A 20,377-nucleotide genomic window follows, 5' to 3' on the forward strand; every position below is an offset into this window, starting at 1 on the left:
TTAGAATCAAAGCCTCTTTGAATGAAATCTATAAGCACAACATTTTCTTTCAGCAAATCAGCATCTGTCTAAGGATAGAAAAGCACATTCAAGTTGATGTCTGTCTAAGCAGATAGAGTTAAGTCCAGAGGCAGGGGAAACTTTAACAAACTTGTCCCAACTACTAATAATCAATTCTTGCTCTATTTTTGCCCATAAGGAAGCTTTTAGGAACTCCACAGGAGGTCTATGTAATAAATACATGTCTACTAATTGTCTATTGTCTGTTAAGGTTGTAGTTCCATGATTTAGTTTAATTCTCACATTTCTATGAGTTAGAGAGGTTGGTTTTACCACCTCTATTTTCCTCATAGGGAAAGTGAGGATGACAAACTTGACCAATGACACAGCTAAGAAGAGGAATATCCAGGATTCGAATCAAAGTCTAACCCCAAAGCCTCTGCTTTTTCTTCACTGCCCACAAAGTGCTAATCCTACATAAGCCTTTTGGAACATGCAAATAGGGACTTGGGATATGTAGCAACTTTATGCGTAGTGCTCATACATCAGTACTTGTCTTTCCTTCAGAATAAATGCTTCATTGTCATGGGGAAAAGTCTGAAACAACCTATCCCTATTTACATGAGAAAAGCTCATGTAAAGTACTCTGAACAGAAGAGACCCAAAATGAATATATTATGTTTACTATGGTTCACATTTAAATATTATTCTATAGACAAAAACTTGACACCTGTGGCTGTTAATATAATCGCAGAGACAGAGAACATTCTCTCACCTCCATCTTGAATGTGAAACATTTCTACAAGAAACTTTCTCCAAGAATATTGCTATTGCTATAACAAATTAACCATAATTCCCTCCCAGATACCAATTATGGAAAATCTGCCTCAACAAAATTCCATTTCAAAAAGAAATATGGTACAGAATGAATCACAGATTTCCTCAGGGAAACTGGGTTAAGAGCAGGACAGGTGATGAAATTGCTTCATGGAGTTCCTTTTCTGCTAGTCTTGTTTAGGTATTCAAACAACACGAGAGCTAAGAACGCTCAGAGACTGCCAGTGAAGGGATGACTGCTTGATGAGAACACAAGGAGAAAGGGAGAACGGGGCCTCCAAGACTCCCACTCATGATGCGTCTGTCGGTAATTTTTCCCAGCTACACCCCTAACCCTCAATAGCTCTTCCACCTTATGGCCCTTCCCAGATACTTTACCTCTCATACATTTGGAAATGATTTCAAAGTGACAGCCCTAAGTAAACAGAAGTGCTCCACGTCCTGTCATGCCCTTAACTAGATGTAGCATTCACATTAGAAACATGGACTCTGGAGCCATTTGGCTTGGATTTGTATCATAGCTTTGCCAGAGACTTGGGCATGTTGAATACGCTTCACTTCTCCATATATGTAATGGGGCAATAACAGTGTCTCCTTCACAGAGTTGTGGTGAGGATTAAATGAGGAACACCAGTGCCTGGAACAGAGCAAGTTCTCAGTAAATGTTAGCTATTATTCATATTTTGAAGAAATAGTAAGTTGAATTCTCCACTTCCATACCCATATACAGTTGATCCTTAAACAACATGGATTTGAACTGTATGGGTCTACTTACACACAGATTTTTTTACAGTACAGTTCTATAAATGGATTTTCCTTATGGCTTTCTTATTAACTTTTTCTTTTCTCCGGCTTGCTTTATGGTAAGAATACAGTGTATAATATATATGACATACAAAATAGGTATTAACGGCCTGTTTATGTTATTAGCAAGGCTTCTGGTCAACAGTGCACTATAGTAGTTAAGTTTGGGGGGGAGCCAAAAGTTATACATGGATCTTTCTAGTGCAAGTGCACAGGGGTTGGTGTCCCTAACTCCCATGTTGTTCAAGAGTCAACTATAATTATAAAAATTCCATTGACAATTTCAAGTTAATTGTGAAAAACAGGGTTTTTGTTCCAACCTTCATCAGATCCTCATAAAATACTCAGAGAAAAATACCATTTGTCCATAAACAATATTTCAAGCATCACTGGTCACTAACTTCCCTCCACTCAAAGCTTTTCCAAGCTCCCACACTTTATGATTACATGTTTTTAATGAATTGAAAGAGGAGCATTCACACTTTGCCATATTTATTTCCTTCAGCTTTTAATGTGAGTAATACATATTTTCATTTATTTTTTAATTCACTCTTGGTGACAACCCACCCAATGCCATGCTGATCTTTTCATGTGTTTTCCCCCTGTATAAACACATGGCCATTAAAACCAACAACTGTTGTTTTGCTTTCTTTTAAATCATATAAACAATTAGATTTACAGATGGTGAACCACTGGTCCCAGTTTTCTGGGGACTTTCTAGATTTGAGCACTGAAAGTCCCATGTCCAAAGAACTCCTTTGATCCTAGACAAACCAGGACACTTGGTCCTTCTACATCATTCATATTGGACAAATACATTTCAGTTGTCTTTAAAATATCCCAAACCATGGGGCGCCTGGGTGGCTCAGTTGGTTGAGCGTCCGACTCTTGATTTCAGCTCAGGTCTTGATCTCAGGGTCCTGGGATCGAGCCCTGTGTTGGGCTTCACGCTCAGCAGGGAGTCTGCTCGAGGATTTTCTCCCTCTCCCTTTGCCCCTCCTCCCTGCTCATACTCTCTCTCTCTCTAAAATAAAAATAAATAAATCTTAAAAAAATATCCCAAATCATTACATAACAAAGCATAGTGGAAATAGCATTGGACTTGGGACTCAGAATTGCTGGTTCCAAGTAAGTCCTGGTTTTGCCTTCTACTCTGTCTCTGACTTCAGCAAGTCAGTCCAACATTCAAGGTTCTCATTAATTAAAACGAAATTGGAATATTGGTTTTTGTTACACTAAGACTGTTGTCAAGGCTATCATAATAATGGCCATGCACACAGAATCTTGTTGAAGAAAGAGTTTCACGTATGTTTTCTCATCTGATCTTAAAATTTAGTACAAAAGTTGCTAAATGGTATGCCTGTCTATTCATGGTGGTTACTAAAATTTAGAAGTTAAAGCAAAGTATTATACATGAAGTTTTAGTTCTTTTCCTGAGATATTTCATGTCCAAACATATCCATAAGCAACTTCATTTTATCTTTAATCAATAATAAAAATTCACATCTCTTCTGGTATTCCAATATTTTCTGTCATTAAGAGAGTTTCCAAACCCTCTCTTTAATTTTTGTAGTTCAAATGTCTTCTTAGTTAAAAAAGAATTAGTAAGAAAAGATCATTTTAAGTACTGCTTTCATCAGTGAGCATTTTCACATATAGTTCTACAGATACTGTTTTTCTAGGAGAACCATTTCGTCATAACTACACAGTATGCTTGAGTACACCCACCTTCGGAAAATAGACTTCTGCTCCTCCCTTTACAAGCTCTGTGACCTTGAGCCAGTTTGTGCGGCCTCACTGTGCCTGTATCTGTGCATTTGTAGAATGCAAATAATAATAGCACCTACCACATTGGATTCTTGTTGTTGTTGTTTTAAAGATTTTATTTATTTATTTGAGAGAGAGCGGGGGGAGGGGCAGAGGGAGAGAGAGAATCTTAAGCAGACTCTGTACTGAAGGCAGAGCCTGACATGGGGCTAGATCTCACGACCCTGAGATCATGACCCTGAGCTGAAACCAAGAGTTGGACACTTAACCGATTGAATCACCCAGGCGCCCCACCACATTGGCTTGTTATGAGGACTACATGGAGGGATACAAGAGAAAAGTCTAGAGCAATACCTGGCACAATCCAAGTATTCTAAAAAGTATTTTATCATGCTATTACTTTGAACCAATCACTGCCCTCAGTGAGAGGACAAGATATTGACTAAATTTGGCTACGGCCCTCAAGGAACATTAGAAATGCTTTAGGGGAGGAGATCTTGGATCATGGGTCAAGCAAGACCATCCTAAGGAACACTGTGTTTATTCTCTGCCTTTAATTTAGGAAAGGGGCCTAACCTTTCTATGCGTTCATTTCCTTGTAAGCGTTGTAGAATCGACTGTTGAAAACCTTAATCCCAAATCATTTCCAGATTTCAGATATGTTTAGTCGTCAATAACTTCTCTTCCCAAATAGGACATCAGGACTTTTAACATTTTAGGCACATACCAGTGTCAACAAAAACAGCTTCTGTCTTGTCTCAGTGCCTTCTACTTTGAATATTTGTGTTAATAATGTGCTTCCTTGGTGCTCTAAACCAAAAGATCTCATTTTTATCTTAACCTTTTCATAGGTTGTCTTCAAAGAAATGTTGCCAAAACATCAATATTTTCAGCATTAGAAAACTGAAGAATTGCTTTCCACGTAATTCAGTAAAAATGTGGGTATAATTGAGGATGTCTTACTCAGCCAGCTAAGCTGTCATCAGGTGAGGTCACGGTGACCACTTGCAACAGGCCCCCTGTCCCCGCCCCCACGTCCTGTCCTGCTATCCCTGCTTTCCCACCCTCTCTTCGGTCCCTTCCTAATTCTGCAGCGTGAGATACCTTTCACCCACAGGGGAAATGATTAGTGATGTGCTGCTGGGTACAATTATGAAAAGTGCAATTATTATTTACACAACTCCTGCTGAAACCAAGCCCATCATATCTCACTTGGTTTTGTTAATTGCCAAACTTTTCCTTTAACTCTCTCAACAGCATGGTACCTACTACTCAGTGTTCTTCATTGGAGAAACAAAAGTGTCTTAAAGAAGGTAACGAGATCTTTCCACTTTCTTCTACCTTCTACCATGTATTTAATCATTAAGGGCAAATAGGGATGGCATCTAAGGAGCCAGCAGTGGCTGCAGGGAAGCTGGCATGGCATTTGCCAAGCTGGGAGCCCATCTCCAGAGCCACACAGATGTACCATTAGCCACAGTGGTGCATGATTCGGCTGAGTCCCACCACAACCCTGGCTACTGCCTGATCTTCGTAGCCCAGTCCAGGTACCCGCAGAAGCATCAGTCCCAGAATCAGAAGATCATGGAGTTATACAGGCTTGGAGTTGGGTCCCTCCAAACAAAAGTGACTCAATCAGTCGATTTTTTACCTGTTTAAATTTCCTGGTGGGGCTCTTCAGAGACTCAAGTTCAGCAGTGTACCCAGGGCTTTGTCTTATGGATGGCTCGTGTTCATTTCCACATTTCTCTGTCACATTCCAGACTGTTTGATCTTGTTTGATTCCCCTACTTAATGGAGTTTTTCTTTTACTATGTTACCAATATGGAGAACCATTTCTTTATTTTCTTTAAGTTCCTCATATTCTGGAGGCTAGAATTCACATCCCATTAATGCACCCTCCCTTAAGTAACAAGAGTAATCCATTACTGAGTTCTAATGTTTCCTCTCCTGCGGGTTTTTATCACATCTGTCACCCTTTTTTAATCCCTCTGACACAACTCTAATAAAAACAACAAAAACCACAGTTTACAGAAAGTCTGTTTGGCTTACATTTTCTCTAAATCCTTGCCACTACCATGCAATGAAGGGGTTATTATCTCTCTTTGTCTCTATTTCACTTATTATGATCTGATATATACCTATTTGCTTTATTTATACGTCTATTGGTTGCCTCAACCAACTGGAATGTAAGCTCCATGAGGACAGGGTATTTGCTTTAGTCATTGCTATACCACCAGTGCCTAGAACTGGCACCAGGTTGGCAAGGACCCATCATTTTAATTTAGAATGTAGCAAAGTATCTGGCATTTATGTATCATCCAGTAAATATTTGTTGAATTAATTAACAAATCAAGAATGACATATAAGACTCCTTTTCTACTTCTGTCTGCTTATATTTTATTTTTGACTTTTCGTTACAGATTGGCCCATTCTGCTTTTATTTACTTACTTACTTACTTACTCACTTATTGAGAGAGAGAGAGAGAGAGAGAGAGTAGAGAGGGGCAGAGGGAAGGGAGAGAGAGAATCTTAAGTAGGCTCCACGCCCAGTGTAGAGCCTGATGTGGGGCTCAATCTTACGACCCTGAGATCACAACTTGAGCCAAAATCAAGGGTCAGACACTTACCAGACTAAGCCACCCAGGCGCCTCAAATTCTATGTATTGGAGCTTCTGCAGTTGTGGCAGCTGGTTAAGTGGTTTCTGCAGGTTTTTGTCTTTGCATCTTCTGTTAGAGCTTAAAGTCCTCTCATTAGGCAGCCATTCCCAGGGAGGGAAGATGGAGATAAAGTAGGGGAGAGCAAGAAGAAGTTGGAATCCATGAATATGATCTGGAATCCACAAGGAAAGACTGAAACCTGTGTCATTTCCTATTGCCCCTGACCTTGGTGGGGTAGGTATTTGCAGCAGCAGGGCCTTTCTTCATGGAGTTAAAGACACACGCCTGGCCCAGTGATGCTGAAGAAGGATCCTGAGGAAGGTGGAGTGCTCACGGGCCTGATGGCTGCCTCACGTGAATGAGTCAGACATGTGTAAGTTACAGAGTGGTCCTTCCTATAGCTTACAAGGATCTCCCTTGTGGCCCACCCCATCTGGAAACATACAGAAAGAGGAACTCTGAGAAATGTTGTTCAGCCTAGCAACATTGACACTTTACAAAGTTGCCTCTTGTATCTTCCAGTTAATTGCTCATGACAGTTTTGAGTTGCATTTCCTATTTTGCCAGTGATTAACAACCAACCCTAATAAAGACTAGAAACTTATTTTGTTCTTTTTAAAGGTCTTAAGGTATTCCTGAATTCCTATGTCTTGCCCCTACTATGTCACTTAAATTTAATTGGATACTCTCACTTAAATTGACTTCTCTATTGGTTAGAATTGCATTTGTCTACAAATAACATTAAACCAAAATAAATAAATAAAAATAATGTCTTAAACAAAATAAAGATGTATTTTTTTTTTCACATAAAAAACACAGGAAGTTTAGAGCTGGTTTGTCTATGAACATCAGACACTCAGGCTTTTTGATCAAAAAGATAAGTTGTAGAATCTTAAAGTTACTTCATGGTCCATTAAGGCTGCTAAATCTCCAACCATTGCACCTACTTTCCAGGAAGAGAGAAAAATTCAAAGAGCTTACCTCCCAGCTCCTTTGTGATTTCTTGAAGACTTCTTGGAAATCCTGAAGAGCAACTTCCACTTACAACTCAGAGCTTCAAGAGGACCTGAGGATTGTAGCCCAGAGCTATGTACATTGCTCAGGGGGAGGTGAATATTGGGAAGGAAATAGCAACATCTGCCACAATTTCGAAGAAGAAATATTCCCTACACAAGTCATACTTACCTAGTTGAGATATTGCTTCTTTCCCTAGGAATGCAACGAGTATTGAATATGAAGTGGGCTTTAAAACAGTTAATTTTGTGGCAGGTGACTTCATTCAGCATTGTCCACACTTTTGCAGCTCTGCACTTACAATATGGGTCTTACAGAGAAAGTCTTCAAACTCTTAAGCTGAAGCGGAGATAATACAGAAACCCAAAGGTTGCCGTCAAAGCCATGAAATGTGAATTACTGTAAAAGGCATGCGGAGTGTTAGGAATGCTCGGTGGAATGCTGGGTGCACATCAGCAGGCAGTGATCACCAGAAGAGCGGGAGGCTGATGCAGACAGGACTGTGGATGGGGCCCAGGCTGCACGTTAAGATCTCTGTGAAACCGTCACGGTTTAAATCAGCTTGTGGAGGCTGCAAGGGTCAACCACACAGGGGCTCATTAGTTTACCGGAGGGCCTTTTCCTAGCTGAGGGAAGGAAGGGACCCTGAGAAGAAACACTTGATAAGGATTCAGAGGACCTGCAGATGTGGAGGAAGCAATGCAGAATTTACTCTGGACACAGATTAGTGTCTGTTTAATATCATAGCACGTGAGCCTGAGCTACCCACAATTCCTTGCAGGTATTACTTTAAAGGTAGCTATTCATTCACCTGATTGTACTGTCATCAAAACGCTTTCCTGTCTGTATCATTAAGAGTGTTATGCCAGGCAAACAAACTGTCTTTGTTTGTACTGCCTTCCCCCTTAGCATTAAAAAAAAAAAAAAAAAGTTGGTTTGTCAAAATTTGCTTGTCACTTAGCCCTGTTGATTTTATTTATGAAATCCGACGCACTCTAACGAGGCTAATATCTTACAAATGCAGTGGCATTTATGCATCCTAGCGAATGCCAATTACTTCAACGAATCATGGGGAAAGAAAGCACAGTTACAGTGGCTGCTAGAGTGGCAAATATTTTGGGAGCTCCCGTTTTAGAATTCAATGGACAGTGTGGCATTTTGGGAATGGGTGGCACTCTCATGTATGCTTCCTGTTTTCCATCCTGCTTGGGTAAAAGAGGACCCGAAGAATGGGTCTGTTCAAATGGCCGGCACTGCAGAGGCCCAGAGCATATGGTTAAGAGCACAAGCTCCAGGGACAGAGCGCCCAAGTTCAGATCCTAGCTCTGCTCCCCATGGGCTGGGCAACTCGAGGTGAGTTTCTTACCACCTTTTTGTCTCAGTTTTCTCACCTGCAAAGTGGGGATACTAAAGATAGTTCTACATCAAAGGGTCTGGGGAAGACCTGAGGCTTCAGGTCAGGTTCAAGTTATTTTAGCTGCGAGGATAAGGTCCCTGGGGACAACCAGAAAAGGAATATGGTATTGCTGAACAAAGAAGTATGAACACTAAACTTCTATTTTTTCTTCAACAAAATATCCTTAAGCAATTAAGTTAAATATGAACAACCAAGTACCTGCTGTTTTAAAAAAAATAATATAAATGGAGCACTTTTTATAATTAATGTCTTAAATCTTTAAAAAATAACAGATTCTCAATAATGTAAAGAAAGAGCAGAACAAGGTGTTTCTAAATTAGCAGTCCTGTTTTGAAGGCAAATTAAAAGTTACTGAGAAATGAAAGGGCAGTCTCTAGTTCCTCATTTAGCTTGCCTTTAAGAGTGTGCAGTCTGAGCTCTAAGCTCTGGAATGATTTTACTGCCTCCCCTCAGTAATCTATGTACCTGGAGTTGTGTCAGCCTGACAGGTCCAATTTAGTTTGAGGGGACAAATTGGAAAAGTAGAATCAGTTATTGGTTAGGTCTAAAGATCTTCAAATTGCTTAATTACAGTCTTTACTGAATTTATCAAATCTATTTTTATTTGTCACTAGTAGCTGAGTGGTTATAACCACACACAAAAACGGGACTTCCATCTGTGTAGTTAGAAGGCCCTAGTGCAGACAGACCCAGTGGGCGCCATGACTGGCTTGGAGCGCAGGACAGCAGACCAGTCAAGCACGCCAGCCGGCGCTGAGCGGGTCTTGCTGTGAGACTATTCACATGCTCTAGAAATCTTAATGTGCATTTGGGGTTTTGCATGAGTATGTAAATTCAGATGTGTGGATGACTATGGAAACAATAGTTTTGACCAACGGTGTGTTTCTTTTTTCCCAGACAGACCCAGATTTGAAGAAGTCACATGGGTCCTTGATTGTGTGTTTAGGTATACTTTGCAACTCATGGCCATAAGTAGAATATTCTAGTTCTTGGCCATGGCTGTCTCCTTCATTCATCTTCAAAAGGATACATTTGTTTTCAGGCCGTGTATCCCTATTTATGTAACCTGTATAGGCTTTCTTTCTGCTTGTGAGCATCGTACAAGCAGTACCTGAAAGTAATTTATACACTGAGCTTGAATCAGATGGAGGGGAAACCTTTATTAATGCACAAAACAGAATTCTTTCAAATCGAGATGAAAGACTGTTTTCAGAGTACACATTTGCAATGGATTTCAACTATCACTCTTCCTCTTTTCCTACTATTTGCTCCCCCCATTTCAAAGTGTTAATCTGATGCTTTGAGAAAGTTTCCTTTAAAAACATCTTAAGATGCTCATTATGAACTCACTGTAAGCAGTTCAAAGGAGAATCTCTAGGACTCCTGTAAGTTTCAGGAGATGTGAAGAACACTGTTGTGTCTGGCATATTATACTTTGACCTTCAGAACACCGACAGGAATGTCAGTAGGAGGCAGCAGACATATATGAGTGTTACATGGGTGTATAAAAAGATAAACATCGTTTTCCAAAATGAGTTTTGCTGGACTTGGGCATGAAATACACACACACACACACACACACACACACACACACGGGGCAGGGGAGGGGGGAGAAGAGGGAATTCCATGGTCAAATACATTGGGGAAATGCTACATACTCTGTCCCTTCATATGGATACACTTTCTTATCTTTAAAGGTATGAAATGCTCTGTAGAGAAGAAATATGTTGGTTTTTTTTAAAGATTTTTATGTATTTATTTATTTGACAGAGAGACAGCCAGAGAGAGAGGGAACACAGGAAGGGGGAGCCTGATGTGGGGCTCGATCCCAGGACTCTGGGATCATGCCCTGAGCCGAAGGCAAGCAGACCCTTAACGACTGAGCCACCCAGGTGCCCCGGTAGAGAAGAAATATGTTTAATCTAGCATTTCTCTATGTGTTTGAACCACAGAATCCTTATCACTTGGGATTAGCAGGACATGAGTTTTCAGGGAAACACTTTGGGAACCATTCTCTCAATAATCACCAGTTAAGGCCTCTATTAACGATTAGCCAATGCATTCATTTTTAAATAATTCTCCTGAAAAATTTTAATCATATTTTTCCTGTGAGCTAAATTATTTTATCTCTACAACAGTCATTTGTGTTATTTGAACCTCTATATGTTTAGAACACTGGAATGTTGAAGTTTTGTCTGTAGAAGCCAGGAGATGAAGCCTTATTTAAATCAAGAGATAATTACTTTTCTAACCTGAATATTAGTTTGGCAATGGTCTTGCCCTCTGCCACTCCCAGCTAATAATTACAGTAGTTTCCACATGCCTCCCATGTGCCCATTGTGGAGTGAAATAATATTTCCCAGGAAGCAGACAGTTAGGTAAGATCAGCCCCATTTCATGAAGAAGAAAATGGAGCTCCTCAGATGCTGAGGAACTCCACTAGGAAGAGCAGGGAGGAAGCCCAAACCCAGGTCTATTGGGCTCCATTGGTCTCCTCCAGAGCACGCTGCCTCCCCTTACTGTGAACTTACCCTTCTCCCTGAGGGCTGTTACCTTACACTAGACACCACCGCCTGTGCACACCTGTGTCGTCACCATCGTCACACCGTGTTGCAATCAGTGGCTTACTCATTCCCTTCTTCACCAGTCTGTGGAGTCTGTCTCAAAACACCCAGAATTTACCATAGGACCTTGGCAAATTACAAATATAATAATAGCTAGCACTGATTAGGTAGTTACTTTGTGTCAGGACTTGATTTAGATGCTTTAAATGTATTAACTCATTTTCTCAAGCACTGTTAGGATCTTTGTGTTACAGATGAGAAACCTGAGGCTCAGAGATGGGAAGCCACATGCCCCAGGAAACACCTAGTAAATGAAAGGGGTCCAGGTCTGAGCACAGTAGGGACTAATGAACTCCCTGCTGAATAATAAATGAATAAAGAAAAAGCTATAGCATCTTTTGAATTCTTATTCTGTGTGAGGCACCACACTAAAAGCTTTGTATGACTTATGACTTCTATTCCTTACAATTCTGCAATTATTTTATAAGGTAGGTGATTATTAGGCCCCCTATTTTTTTTACAGAGAAAGAAATTGAGCAGAGAGAGCTTAAATAACTTATTTGAAATGACAAAGCCTAGTAAGTGATGGGACCGGGATTAGAACTGACTCCAGAACCAAGGTTTTATGAATGAATAATTAAGTTCTTAAACACTGCGCTAATTACAATGAAACTCAGTAGAGAGAATCACATGCCTAAAACTTTTTCGTTTTTAAGAAGCAATAAAAAGTGTTGTCAGTGGCCTCCATTATGAAATTCTTCAAAATGACACCTGGCTTTCCCCACATGAGAGAGAATATTTGGGTACAGCATTCCTTCTTGTGGCTTGCATGTTTAAAACAAAATTAATTGAGATTCTGATTTGGCCTCTGTTAGGAAAAAGATTTGAAAGATTTGAAACCAGTTATTGAAAAAGAAAGCAAATCGTCAGGAGGATAGCCTCTAGATAGTTCCAAAATTCATCCACATAAACATACCTATTCTATATCCTTTATGCTCCCCCTCAAAACAAATATTCCTCAGCTCTAAGCCTCCCTAAAGGATGAGGAACCAGAAATAAATGGAAACGGTTAAATGAGGAGAGAAAACAACAAGTATCATTAAAAAACCTTTGTATTTTCCTCTACAAGTCTGGGAGGGCAGTTGTTGGTTACCCAACAGCTGCGTAATGTTCAGCAAAAATTTGCCTCTCTGGATTTATGAAGTATAAAAAACAGCCATCATAAGATCTGAAAATGATGAGACCAGTCCCGAAATCACCGTGTCAACATTTAGAAAGTGCAGTGGAAGGGAAATAAAAATGATGAAATTATGGGTGACAGAAGGTGCCGGCTCGCTGCATGCAAGCAAGCCTTTTCCACAAACAGTCATCGTAAGTGGGCTGGAGGTGGCCAGGAGGTGGTGGCCAGAGGCAGGCAGCCAGGGCAGGTGGACCGAAGGAGGCCTCTAATACTTTGGTAAGTGCTGAAGAAAGGTGGAATGGTCACACTGTCTTTCTAAGTCACCTGGTTCTTTAGTGACATCAAATCTGGCTGCTTCAGTCTGGTCCCAATGATGACGGAACCGCTCCCACAGCGCCCTGAGCCCCTCCGCGAGATGATAATGACTCCTACCAGCCAACACTTCTTATGTTAGAAACACTCTTTTATCTGTCCTCTTTTTTATTTTTGTTGTTGTTTATTTATTTATTTATTTGGCTTAAGGGACATTTACTGTCTCGTGGTTCTGGCGGCTGGAAGCGTGAAATCAACGTGTTGGCGGATTGGTTTCTTCTGGTTTGTTTCTTTCCTTTATTCAAACCTTAAAAAACTCCATGAGTAGGTACCATGACCAACTTAGCTCTACGCATGGATAGACCAAATCCTGGAGAAACCGAGTGTCCAAGGAAAAGCAGGTAAAAAGGAAGAGCGCAGAGTTCAAAGAGAGACGATCTCAGCCAAGAGTCCTTCTTCACATTCCATGCCGGAGCTCAGCAAACAGCAGCCTGCTGGCCAAGCAGACCCACTGCCTGCTGTTTCAGGGACCCATGAGCTAAGAAGCATTTTTACATGTTTAAAGGGTTGGGTAAAAAAAAAAAATCAAAAGAAGAAGAGTATTGTTGAAAATCACAAGGGATTCAAATGTCAGTGTTCACCAGCAAAGTCTGACTGGAGCCTTTATGCCTCACCTAGGACTGCTTTTGTGCTGCCGCGGCAGAAGAGAGCGGTTACGGCAGAGGAGGTGTGGTCTGAAAGCCAAAAATATTTATTCTCTGGCTCAGTACAGAGAAAGTTTCCCACTCAAAAACAGAAGAACAAACAAACACAAATGTTTAAAAAAGCTTCCCAGTGCTGGTCTATGCGATGCTGAGCCAGGGCTGAGAAGGATTCTCCAGGTTTGCCGCTCCCCGGTGATGATCTGTCCCACTGCGGTCCCGGCAAACCTCCCGGTGCACCTACCCCCATCTGTTCATTCTCCTGTCTTTGCCCCTGTGTGTGAATGTGACAACACGGGGCCAAATTTCTGACCGACCAACAACAGGCTAGCTTATTGGGTCTCAAAATGGATGGATGGAACTATAAGCCTAGTCCACCAGCAACACCGGACGACGGCATTCTACAAAATGGAAGTAGACACACAACCAAGTTTCCAAAGTACAGTTACTGCGATTTTAATAAATACTGGGGCCAGTGTTCAGGTGAGTGGGAAAAGAAACATTTAAAATCTCTTTTTAAGCAGAATCAGACCTAGAAATAGAACAAACTGATGGTTGCCAGAGAACAGGGGCGTGGGGGGATGGGCAAAATGGGTGAAGGGGAGTGGGAGCTACAGGCCTCCAGTCATGGAGTGAGTCAGCCATGCGGATGACAGGTCCAGCACAGGGAACATGGGCGATGGTATCGTAACCGCGCTGCATGGGACAGGTGGCAGCCGCGCTGGTGGCGAGCGCAGCATAACCGAGTTGCTGAATCACTGTGCGGTACGCCGGAAAATAATGTAACATTGTGTGTCGACTATACTTAAAAAAATAAAATAATAAAGTAAAATAAAGCCTTTTTTTTTTTTAAACTAGATTGCTTCCATCAAAGAACAGATTAAGCTGTTGCCCCTTCTGCTGAGCTGGTCACTCTGCAGTTCTCACCTGAGAACAGGAAACCGCCAGCCAGGCGCTGGCTCTGGCCAAGGACACCTACGTGTGGAGAACAGCGGTCCAAGAGGAAGTGGCAAAGGTAATTGGGAAAGTAGTGCTTCAGCTTCCCTGATTACTGGATTTCAAATATTTTAATAAATGAAATCCACGTTTAATTTAAACATTAGTTGGATAAAAATTTCACCTGAATACTTCATGCTTGGCTTTGCTCGCTCAGAAATCACTATAGCAACAGCGCAGAAGCAGGATTTGGCATTTCCTTCGCCACGGTTAAGGGAGTGACCCATGAGAGAGATGAACTTACAACGTAACAACCATAAAATATGCATCATTAGACCAGTAGAGCTCTGGGTTTCTCTTGCATTAATATGCATTCCATAAGAACAAAAAGCAGGACGGTAAATAACATTATTATCTCCAAAGAGGAGATCTAACCCTGTATTCCGCAGAGGACTTATCTGCATATGTACAGTGGGTTTAAAGGTCCCCGGAGCTGAGTCTTTGACATCATGTGGCTTTTTCTGCTCCGTTCCCTTATGCAGCTCTCGGCCTCCGCAGACTCTGTAAGCCAATGGCATTAAGTCTATGATGCAGAAGAGCTTTGGGCCTTTTCCACCCTGGAGGTAAACCAACGCACAAGAGCCAAATAGAGCAGCCCGTCTGCTGCCAGTAGAAGCAGGCAGTGCAGTTTTCGAGACGGGATGAAATTCCAGAGGCACAACCAGAGAGGTTCAACTTCCCCAGCTCAGTTCAGAAGTCAGCTTGGTTCAGCTTCAGAGAGGAAACTGACTTCTTCTATTTTGGTTCCCGTGAGATGATGGGGCAAAGGAAATTCAGTAGTAGCACTCAGCTACCTGAACCTTAAGCATCTCTTGGTTCTCGAGAAAAGCCTAAAATACGCTCAAAATCAGACATCTAAAACCAGAACACATCAATTATTCCAACACCCTTAATTTTTTGAAGACCTTATTTATTATTTATTTATTTATTTATTTGAGAGAGAAAGAGAGAGCAGGAGGGAGAGGGAGAGAGAATCTGAAGCAGACTCCCCACTGAGCAGGGAGCCTGACGCTGGGCTTGATCCCACCTCCGTGAGATCACGATCTGAGCCGAAACCAACAGTAGGGGGCTTAACTGACTGAGCCACCCAGGCGCCCCTCCTACACCCTTATTTTATAGACCAGGAAACCGAGGCTCAGAGAACTGAAGCAAATTGCCAAGGGTCATCCGGCTGATTTATGGGATACTCAAATCCTTTAAGGGATACTCAAGGCTTTCATTGCCTCCTTGTTCTTCCAAGCATGGACTGATTCTTTTTAAACATGGCACTGGATCACTAAACAGTATACTGAACTCAGGGTTGCCAAAGCTCATGTTGCTTGTTGAAACATGTTGTTAAAAGCATGTGTCTAGAACGAGGAGAAAATATTCTCAGGGCGTGTTGTGCCCTGGAGAGGTGGTGAACGCTTGCCATCATCTAATTGACACAAGCGAGAGACTCTAAAGTTGCTGCCCGCAGCATCTCCCTTGAAAGGCAGACAATCGATCGACAGAAAGTGTTTTGATCTTTGAAGTACGCTCACCCCACAGGTAAGCCAGTTCAACCAGAACTTATCAGGGACAGGCGTATATTGTGGAAACTAGCTGCACTGGTGTTCAGTTACACATACTCAACAGAGCCAGGAGAATGCCGCCATCTTGGCAAGTCTGGCATTTCTTCAGTTATTAGGATGTTGTAGCAAAATATAAACTGTTTGTCTCCAAAGACAGCCTCATGGTAGTGAGTCAGGTGAAACTACCCCTCGTTCTGTAGACATGCTTCACCCTCGCTCCTCTGCTTTATTACACACCTCCAGCCCGAGACACCCCCCCGCCCCGTTCTACTCTCAAGAATCAAGGCAGGGATTAGTTCCTCCTGGAGCTTTTTGGATCCTCTAGGCCAAGCTGGTGGCCACTCTTAGTACAACTCAAGAGCTCACTGCTTTCTTCACATTCTCTCCTTGAACTTACCAGGTAATATTGTAACTCGTATTTTGTGTTTGTCTCTCCCATTGGACCCTAAGCTACCTTATTTTATTCTCTTTGCTCCCCACAGTACTTGGAATAGGTTGGTGCACAGTAAACGTTTATTTTCTGAAATAATGTTTCGTGAATGATACCAACTGAACTTTGATGACGTGCACGTTCTACCAGCTCATCCTTTCCTGTCTCTGAAAGCACGCCCTTGAAGACTTGCACATCTCACTCGTTTGCATACACTTCCCTTCCTCTTTCATTCTTAAGTTGATTAATCATCCGGCTAAAACTCAGAAGTCACATGAACAGTAATATGATTTTCAAGCCGGTGAAGTTCTGCAAAGGCAGGGCAGGCGCCTAGGGCTGTTGGGAGGCGGCTGCTGAGCGTCTCTTCATCGTAGTGGCTTCCAAACTCTTTGGGGCCAGACCCACAGTAAGATGTGCATCTTATATTATACTCATATACCTCCTAGCTTCTAGAGCCAGACTTCCAGGTCTGCCCCCTGGCTCTGGAATATATCAGCTCTGTCCTTATAAAGTTGTTTAACCCCTTGTTTTCCTTCTCTGCAAATGGAGTTGATAATAAGATCTATCTATTAGGATTGTTATGAAAATTAACTGAGTAGATGTCAGGTTCTTACTATCAAATATATAATGTTCTTAAGTCAGCGTCAGCCATCATGTTATTACTTATATGAATAAGAAGTTTATGAGATAATACCCATATTCTCTGCAATCTGAAAAAAATTTTTCATGAAACTTTAAGTTGATTTCACAACCAAATACTGGGTCTCAAATGCAATTTGAAAATAGCAGTACTTAGCAATTTCATTTCCTTTTAGATGTTCATTTGCTAGAGTTTGGTAAGCGCCAATTGCTTTTAAAAATCCCTTGAAAACAGGTAGAGGAACCGTAAAGCTTCTGTCAGAAGGAGTCATAAGTATGGACACTTGGGACTCCCTGACTTGTTTCAAAAATTTGCTTCGTACAAAAGGACCTACACTATCCATTCCTTTCATCATTAGTGGATTCGAATCCTGTCTTTTCGCTGTCATCACTCTGCAGTATAGAGAAGCATTCAGCTTCGCAGCTGGCCCTGCCCCTTCCACAAACCAATAAGCAGTTAGAAGGGTGCAACTTCAGAAGCTCAGGCCTCAAAAGTCAGCAGAACTAGAAGACAATGTTTTACTTCTACTTTAAGTATGGGATCTGTTAACGTTTACTCGGTACACTCTTGTGTGGGCACAGTTCTAATAATTTTAACTCATATTATTTCATGTAATCCATCAAAAGAACACAGGACCCTATGAGAGAGCTACTACTGTTATCCCTACTTGACAAAGGAAAATAGTGAGATGCAGGAAAGTTCAAGGATTTGCCAAAGTCACACAGACAGCGAGCGGCGACTGAAGACCAGTCGGTCTGAGTCAAGCACCCTGGGCTTAGCACGTGCCTTTGCAACAGGGCTCCACGGTCAAGGGTGGGGGAGCCAGGCACTGCGTGTGCCGGAGTAGCATTCACTGTGGGACAGACCACGCACCTGCTGCTCTCCCACTGAGAATGTTCTATGCCTCCATCTCTATTCCCCAGGTGGTTGGCCAGGGGCTATGTTCCAACGTTTATTGCTTGTTGTTGTGTTTTGTTTTGTTTCTTTCTCCTGGCCCTGAGTCCTGTTGATCTTCTCCCTGGTCTTTGAAATTGCTCCATACCTTTTCACATGGAATTAGTCTCTCCTAACACTGTACATCTTTAAAAATGTGTACACACCTCAATTATTGCAGCCAACACGCTGCAATATAATTAGCGGTTTATGGAAGTCACCCCTGCCAGCCTGGGAGCTGTTCTGTGCCTTTCGTATTTACATTCTATCTATAGCATCTGGCACAGAGCCTGTCAAACAGTTGGCGCGTACTAAGTACGCATTTAACAAGCGTGAATGGAGGAGCTGGTGGACGGACAAAGAACCGTTTCGTCCTGAAGGTGAGAAATGGCTCTGTGGCGTCATTTCCCGCCTCATCCAGCACACTGCTCCCCTGCTGTCCTTCCTTGCAGAGGATTTCCCGCAGGCTAGAAAGTTTAAGAAAAGATAGAATAAAATATTTCACAAACATCTTGCCTTAGGAGAGATTATGATGACATTTTACCAACTGAAAATTTGTTCCGTGTTAATGCCTCTTTTTAATTTTTTTGTTTTTTAATAATTTCTGATATTAGAGTGGCCTTTGATTCTCAAAGATGCTATACTTCTGATTTTGGCAGATCTTTCTTAACTCCTTCAAACAATCTCCATTCCTGTCATCTTCAGCCCCAGACTCCCACTCCACCCACCTTCCTGTGGCTCGGAGTCACCATGGGACTGTCACAAAACTTTTCCTCGTGGAGACGTGGTCCCTTTGCCCTTCAGTGCTAGGATGATCTTGTTGGTGACACCAAATATCCAACTGGAACTAAAAACCTGATAATTAAGTTACCTGATCTTTGAATAATAATTATATACAACTTCAATAATCTCTACGCTTCTTAGAATACTCTTTAAGCCGACAATTCCTAACAATGAAAACAAATCACTTTTTCAAAGTTTTCTATATCACAATCCTAATTTCAAAGGCATCAGTAAAAAACAAAGCAATGAAAAGAACATATCATATGAATGAAAGACAGCAAAATCCATGATTAAAGAGTAATTTTTTGTTCATAAAAAAAAAAACAAAGGCATCAGTAAGAATTTCAATTCCACAAATTCCCTAACTTGCTATGAACGTAATTATGATGAATGAACAAATGCTTGCATTTCTGTTGATTAGTTAATAAAATTACTGAGGCATAAAAACATTCAATGTTATGTTTTACATTAACTCAGTTTTAAAGAATAAAAATGATATGGCACTAGGAGCTCCACAGAGACACAACTTAGTCAAACCACTAAAAAACTCCAGTGGATGCAGCAAGACACACTTTATAGCTTAGATATTATAAAGGTGCTATGTGGTGCTTAATCAAGTTTAATAATGCTAGTTGTATATTCTACAAGCACATTGTGTTTACAAGGTAGTAGATACACTAAACTTTTACTCTGTGCCAAAGGCTGGACGCAGTATTTGATGTATAATGTCATTTACTCAATCACATCTATTCTATGAATTGTATTTTAAGTCAATAATTTTAGAAAATTAACTCACTCATTTATACGCCAATCTGTGTTGTACACAAACCGCCTTCTCTGTGGCTCTGTATGTTCTGTGTGCTTCACGCTGGCGGGCACACAAGTGCATAAAACAGAGTTCACCCTCAATGCGCATGGTTCCTTTTTGCTTTGAATTTTTTACATCTAGCCATTATGTAGGTTTGCATGAAAACAAAATATTATGTAGCTTTGTAAGAAAATGGTGCCATCGTTTGGAAAACATTTTGGCAGTTTCTTAAAAAACATAAACATATGCTAAATTTATGTCCCAAAAATTTCACTCTTGGGGAATTTGGTTACTCTTATCCAAGAAAAATGATAAAATATGTCCACAAACATTGTCTTTGCATGGATATTAATAGAAGTTTCATTCATAATAACTCAAACCTAAAAACAATCAAATTGTCCACAAATAGGGGACTATATAAGCAAAATATGATATCTCCATACATCCATACAATGAAATAAGATGCATCAATAAAAGGGAAAAACTACTCATTCATGCAACAAATGTATATTTATTTTTAAAAAATTACACTGATTCAAAGAAGCCAGACACAAAAGAGTACATGTTGTATAATTTCACTTACATGAAATTCTTTAAGAGATAAATATAACTTCGACAGAAAGCTGAGCAACATTTGCCTGAATACAGAATTATTCAGGGGATACAGAACTGGCTGGGAAAAAACACAGGGAACATTTTAGGATGATGGAAGTTTTCTGCATCTTAACTGTGGTGGTATTTGTTAAAATTCATCAAACTGTACACTTAAAGTGATTTCTGTTTATTTCATCTAAACTGTACCTCAATAAAACTGACTTTTGATATGTACTCATCTGGGAAGCAGTGTTTTGTGTCTGCATTTGTGTGTATGACATCATAAAGAGATAAGAACAGAGGAGGAACCGAAGGTCAAATAATAAGTTGACAGATTTAGTAGGCAGAAGAAAATTTTATTGGGAGGGTCCTATACAACTATT

General features: G+C 41.0%; 2 long non-coding RNA genes across 3 annotated transcripts; both read left to right on the forward strand.

Annotated features, from left to right (window-relative positions):
* The first annotated feature begins 570 nt into the window (after positions 1 to 570).
* Positions 571 to 5,865, forward strand: LOC103661556. Of its 2 annotated transcripts, none has more exons than XR_005833785.1 (3): positions 571 to 1,144; positions 4,260 to 4,721; positions 5,832 to 5,865. It is a non-coding gene; the product is annotated as an uncharacterized LOC103661556 (long non-coding RNA). The 2 variants fall into 2 exon arrangements; XR_568175.1 differs by lacking the exon at positions 5,832 to 5,865 and having other exon boundaries at positions 4,260 to 4,394; positions 4,666 to 5,803.
* Positions 5,866 to 6,000: 135 nt separating this feature from the next.
* Positions 6,001 to 16,726, forward strand: LOC103661557. Its single transcript, XR_568176.2, has 3 exons — positions 6,001 to 6,442; positions 14,116 to 14,272; positions 16,289 to 16,726. It is a non-coding gene; the product is annotated as an uncharacterized LOC103661557 (long non-coding RNA).
* The last annotated feature ends 3,651 nt before the right edge of the window (positions 16,727 to 20,377 follow it).

Source organism: Ursus maritimus, unplaced genomic scaffold, assembly GCF_017311325.1.
Source record: "Ursus maritimus isolate PB19 unplaced genomic scaffold, ASM1731132v1 scaffold_9, whole genome shotgun sequence".
NCBI lineage: Eukaryota > Metazoa > Chordata > Mammalia > Carnivora > Ursidae > Ursus > Ursus maritimus.